Source organism: Mesitornis unicolor, unplaced genomic scaffold (genome assembly GCF_000695765.1).
Source record: "Mesitornis unicolor isolate BGI_N332 unplaced genomic scaffold, ASM69576v1 scaffold29860, whole genome shotgun sequence".
Taxonomy (NCBI): domain Eukaryota; kingdom Metazoa; phylum Chordata; class Aves; order Mesitornithiformes; family Mesitornithidae; genus Mesitornis; species Mesitornis unicolor.
In genome coordinates this window covers 55,061-61,120 of record NW_010160838.1, presented here as the reverse complement: position 1 = coordinate 61,120, position 6,060 = coordinate 55,061, and positions in this window count along the sequence as shown.

Here is a 6,060-nt window from a genome sequence, read left to right as displayed (position 1 = left end):
TTTTTTTCCTTCCACCACAAATCTTTGGTTTTTTTTCTGATGCTGCCTTTATGCATCTGACTTCTAGCAGCTGTAACTTCTGTTCCTGGTGAATGTACATAGATTTTTGTTCAGCTAGATCAAGCATTATTGTTGCAGTAATTACCGTGACGGAGCAGTTCAGTACTGTACTGGGCTATGCATGCTGTTAGTGATGGCTTACTTGTGCAGTCTTTCTAGGGTAAGGAGTGTGATCAGAAGACAGAAGAAGAGGATTCTGTCAGAAGAGGATTAGACCAAAAAAGGGTTTAAAATGTTTGCTGGGAAAGCAGGCTTGCCTTCAAACCATCAGTCTATCAGACATGAGGACCCGTGTAAGCTGGATCAACCTCATCCCACGTACAGCCTCGCTCTTGCTGTCTTAACACGGTTGCAAACTTGGTGTAACAAACACTGAACTCTGTCCTCTGGAGCTGTTGCTGATCAGAAGATACACACAGGTGTCACTGTACATTTTGGGTTTGATGTTGGCTGAGGGAGGAGGCAGTAGCATCCCACCACCCCACATCAGCGTCCAGAGCTGCTGTGTCCATGAATGCTGCTCTCCTTTATCTGCGTTTTGTAACTTGTCTTCTTCCATTTTTGTGGCTTGTTTGTCCACACAAATGGTACCACTTCTCCAAAATTCTGCTCTTTTCTTTCTGCTTATATCTGTGCAACCCAATCTCTGCCTTATGTTTGGATGACAGTGACCCCTTCTCAGAAACACCCACTGTGTCAACCTCTCTGACCTGCTCAATGGAACTGCCAAGGTGCTTTTCACTCCGGTTGACCTTATCACCTCATCTCTACTTACTTGCATTTTCTACTCCAACACACTCAGGCTCCTTATTCTACCTTTCATTCCTCTTCAAAATTCTTCCCTTTCGTATTTTAATCGCAGAATTTATCACATCTCTACCTCCCCTTTCTTGCTCTTCAGTGGTGCTGCTTTTCTCCCATAGGATACTTTATACTTTGCTCAGAAATACTCCTCTTGCCCTTTGAATGAATAGTTTGATTTCCTTCCTCCTCTCTAATCCATGCACTGGTGAATATTTGCTGAATTTACCTTATCTAATGAGTGTTTGATGTACTTAAATAAACACTGGAGCATGGATTGGGACCTCATGCCACCTCTTTGCTGGATGAATGCTCTGAAGAGGTGCCAGATGATGATGATTTAAAAATAAAAATCACTCTGAATGGCAAAACAAATCTTCAGTTATACTGTACAAAGGTGAATAGCTTCAGCACAGCCTGCAGGCTGGCAGCTAGGGCTGTCCATTGGGAAATGGAAGGTATTTTGAGTCCAGCAGCAGAGAAAAGAGAATGGAGCCCAAATTGCTGAGCTATCAGATGAAGGCAGCTCTGCGGTCCTGCCTCGTCTCCGCTGTAATACACCACTGACCCCTCTCTCTCTTCTCATATTTTAAAGAAAGGTCTTTGCTCTGTGGTACGAGGTGTCAGCTCAGACCTGTGTATCCTGAATGGAGCAGTTGGTTCTGTAAGGTCCACGTCCAACTTCTAAACCCCTTTCTACGTTCAACATTTCCTCCTGGCTTAGCAGGCAGCTCCTGCAGGTCACTTTTTTGGTCCCCAGCTGTCCCTGTACATGGCCTGTATATTCTTTTGGGTGAGTAACTCAGGGCTGCAACCCACCAGGGGGTGTCCAGATGGCTAAGATGTATGTTGTGCAGTCATAGAATCATTTAGGTTAGAAAAGACCTAAAGACCATCAAGTCCAGTCAATGCTTCGCTGGGGCAGCTGAGTCCTGAACCCAGTCTATTTAAGTGATGTTGTGTGAGGTTCATGTTCTGGATCTGAGAGAGGGTTAATGCTTTCTGGAGTCTCATGGTTGTGGATGACCATGTTTCGTGTGTTAGTTGTGTTAGTCAAGTTAATTGGCTGGGTAGGTCTAGAGCCTTGTTCATTGTCTCCAGCTGCATCATCCGCTCAGTGATGGCAGCAGTACCTCTCCTCACAAACCCAGCCTCATGCCAGTAGCTGTGTCATTGTTCTGCATAGTGTCCTTTCTCCCTCCCAGGATCTAACCCTGTTACTACTTTAAATCTGCAAGGAAAATTTCAGCTGTGGGGTTTGGGCATTAAGGCTGGAGCTATATGCAGCATTTTGAAAATCCACCTTCCACTATCCTCTTTCCCCTGCTCTTATCCCTGCTTGACGTTTTGCCTTTCCTCCATAGTGATCCTCAGCCTAAAATAATTGAAAAGCAATATAAACTGTCATGTTTGTCTTAGTCCAAGAGTACCAACCTGTTCTACCCTTAAATTCTCTGAGGACTTGCGGGCAAATTTTTTCACAATACTCCTCTTACTCCTTTTACTCCTTTTTTTTTTTTTTTAGGTGAACGGTATAAAGTTTTCTAATGTATATAAAACTTTTGATTGCTTTCTGCACTCTCCAAACAGACGATCATGCAGCTTTCCAATCTTTTACTTCTTTATGGGATATCATCTTGTGCCTCTTCTATTTTAAGGGTTTCTTAAAGCAAGTGCTCCTTTTCTGCTTTACTTTCATCTCACCAAAAGCTCGATGCATCTTCTGTATGCCTCAGGCACAAGACTGAGCACACCTTGTTTTTCTGCAACACCTTTTTTGGGTCAAAGTAACTTTGTCTTTAAAAGCGGAATAGATACTGAATTTATTTTATTTTTATTAGGATAATTAAAAAATAATAATCCCAGCAATAATCTAGGTGCAGCATTACAGCTGAGTTGTGCTCAATGTTAAGATTTTGAGGTTTTGTCCCATTTCAAAAAGAAAGAGTCCAAAATGTCAAATTCTCATGGAATGAGAAAAGCTTTTGGATATTTGTTTCTGAAAAGCACTGTAGTAATTACTTGTTTGTTTCACTTTCCTTGATCTTTTGTTTATATCAGCAATAGGTTAACAAAAGCCTGTGATGTTTTTTGTTTGTTCTTGAACCTTGTCTTTTAGTTGTGTTTAGTTTAGCAGGGTATTTTAAATCACAGACATATCTTGGGAACTTCAGTGCTCTGTAATAACAGTTTTCTAATATTTAACAAAGTAAATTGCCTTCTTACTAAAAATGAAACAAATCCTTTGCGGTATCATACCTTAAGGTTTGTTTGGTTTGTTGTTTGTTTCTTTATTTGCCCCTGGCTTATATTGCATCAAAATACAGAACTCCAGACTGAGAGGGGATGAAGCTGGAGCAGTGGTTACTGTCCCCACCTCTCCTCCCAGGTCTGGAAACCCCAGGAAGCCCCCTGAAAACTAAAATACAAAAATAATCCCAAATAGTGCCACTCAAAAAAGCCCCAAAACCTTGACCTTCAACCTTCTTTTCTCTGTTCAAACCTGTGAAGAGCAGATAGATGCTAAGTTTGATGATGAAAGGAGCCATCAGAGTCTGCATCCCCACCAACTCATGTGTGTGCACTTCTGATCTCTTATACATTGCTATTAGTTTTTCTTGTGCCTTCTCATTTAGAGATGACGAAGCAGGATCTTTGCCCCATAAAGAACATGTGAAAAAGAGAAGCTAAAAACGAGCCAGAGGACTATGAAGTGGAATAGCAAGATGGTGAGGTTTGTTAATCACAAATAAATGTACTTAGCAGTGCAGGAAGACGACAGCTGTGGAAAATCAATCATTCAATCAACCAAACTACCATGTGCTTTAATGGCATTCATTCAGAGTCACTTAATAAAGCCATAAAATTAACAACTCAAATAGTAAGTAAGTCAGCTTGAACAAGTGAGTTTTTAGCGAGAACACGGATAACTAAAGTAAGCTCAGCACAACACGTATCACAGCCGTGAACTACCCAGCCTAAGAGAAGTGATGCTTCCAACCCTTGAATTGCTGAGAAGTGACAGTTTTACTGGTCTGCATGCAGCCTTGCAGACCATGGGTATCAATGTTTTTTGGACTTAGAAGGGGGAGCAGCTGTGAAAATTATGTGAGCTGAGAGATCCAAGACAAGGGCTGGAGGTCCCTGGGTGCAGCAAGAGCAAAGCTAAGGGGTGCAGAGCCGTGTCCTTGTAGCACATTGCATGGTGCAGGTGTGGTCCCAGTCCCCTGTGGAAGCAGGATGCAAGGTAAGGATGGGAGAGCACTCAGTATGTTACGGGAAAAGCAATAAGCATGTAGGATCAGATGCATCAGCAGGCTTTTCTGTGCTGCCCCTCATGAAGGCTGTTTAAAACTGGCTCAAAAAGGGGCTCAAGTTCAAGAGAAGAACAAAAGATATTTTGGCTGCTCTGCTTGGCATATGCTCCTGCAAGGAGGGATGGAAAGCCTGGAGGTTTGACAGAAAGTGGTTGCAGTGAACTAAAGAAAGAGTTTAGAAAAGAGGAGAGGGAAGAAAGGATGGCTTTTTGCAGAAAGTTAGTGGATTTGGTCAAAGTGTGGATACCGGTGGAAGCAAACAGAGGAGAGGTGGTGATAAGCTTTGACGACTTTCCTTTGATGCGGGGCAGCCTGTGACATTGGCCATACAATTGTGCTGCCAACTTCCATAGTGTAAGTTTGAGCCATGTGATACCTTGCACTTCCTTAACACCCATGTTCTCTGACTCATGTGGTTGTGTGAGGAATTCAGTAATGCTTTCAAGCATGTTTCCAACTCTCAATGATAGACAAAAACTCGAACAAGGTAGTCTAAAGCCAGGAGGCAAATTTAGAGAAATTGGAAAGCATTTAGCTAAAATCCTCTTAATTTGGTGGCTTCATTCTTTTTCAATACTTCTCTCAAGTATTAAATTTCACTCTTTGGTCTTTCTGCAGCCATCCTGTTTTACCCATGCAACATCCTTTTGACTGTAATTATAGTCACATTGTTCAGTTTTCGTATGCTCCCTCAGACTTTGTTTTGGCAAGGGCAATTTAAAATATAAAGCGTGAGTTAATCAGCAGCCAGACTGAAGTATTGTGGAAATATACTGAAACTGCTTGATATTTGTAAGAACTCTGGTGGCTGCTTTATGTGTGCTTTAAACCATGCTGTGCTTGATGACCTTGTAATGATGAAGTCTGAAGGGAAACAGCAACAGAAGCATCACTTCTGAGACTGATGGTTTCAGAGGAGCTGATACTCTGAGCACGGTCACGGAAAAATAGCTGTTGTTCAAAGGTCAGTATGTGGGTTTGGCACTGGGCCCAGATACCTACAAACTACTACAAAGCTGCTGTGATCACTGCTGAGCAGTGGGACGCAGGAAGAGGTGGAGATCTGGAGCCAGATGGGCTCCTTGGCAGCTGTGTTGGCCCTGGGTGGCTGCGTTTTGGAGAGCTCTGCTATTCCCACCCACAGCTCTGAGGCTCACGGGATTGTCCCAGGAGTGACGTTAACACAAATCCAGTGTCATTAGGTGATCAGAGTCAAGATCACTGCAGAAATGGAAATCAGAGGCAGTGTGTGTGGGGTGTTGGTGTTACAGCAAGAAGTTGAGGAACTGTGTCCTAAATCCTCGTCGAGGTCCAGGCACCCAACCCCAGCTGATTTACATGTAAGTCCCAGCTCCTCTGCAAGAGTGAAGCATTACCCCAGGTGCTCTGCCTGCAGTTTTCTTATGAGCATGTGACATTTAGCATTACCCATATGGCAGGGTAAGGAGACACTGAGGTACCAAATGGAGCTTAATCTCATGAGCCCTTGATTCTGGTGTCTTTGGGAGCTTCACGTTGCTGAATGCCACCCTCCCCCACGTCAAGAGAAGTTGCTGCTTTATCCTAGACCACAGACAGGAGCCTCAGCCTTTCCTGGTATCTAACATGTTTCTGGCATTTTTCAAAGCTCTGCCTTGAGCTGCCAAAATTGCTTGATGACATAGTGCCACCTCTGAGCTCTCTGCCTTGCAGATGAGTTGCCAGTCTCTCAGGTGCCTGCTGTTGCTCCTGGTGCCTCCTCCTCCATCCCGTACCCCTGAAGTCCAAAGCCCCATAGCTTCCTAAAGCCCAGTCCAGGGAAGGCTTTGTCCATGCTGAGCCCTGTGTCTCCAAGCCTGGACCCAACACAAGTGGGCATTTGGGCAGGGGAATGAATTGCTGG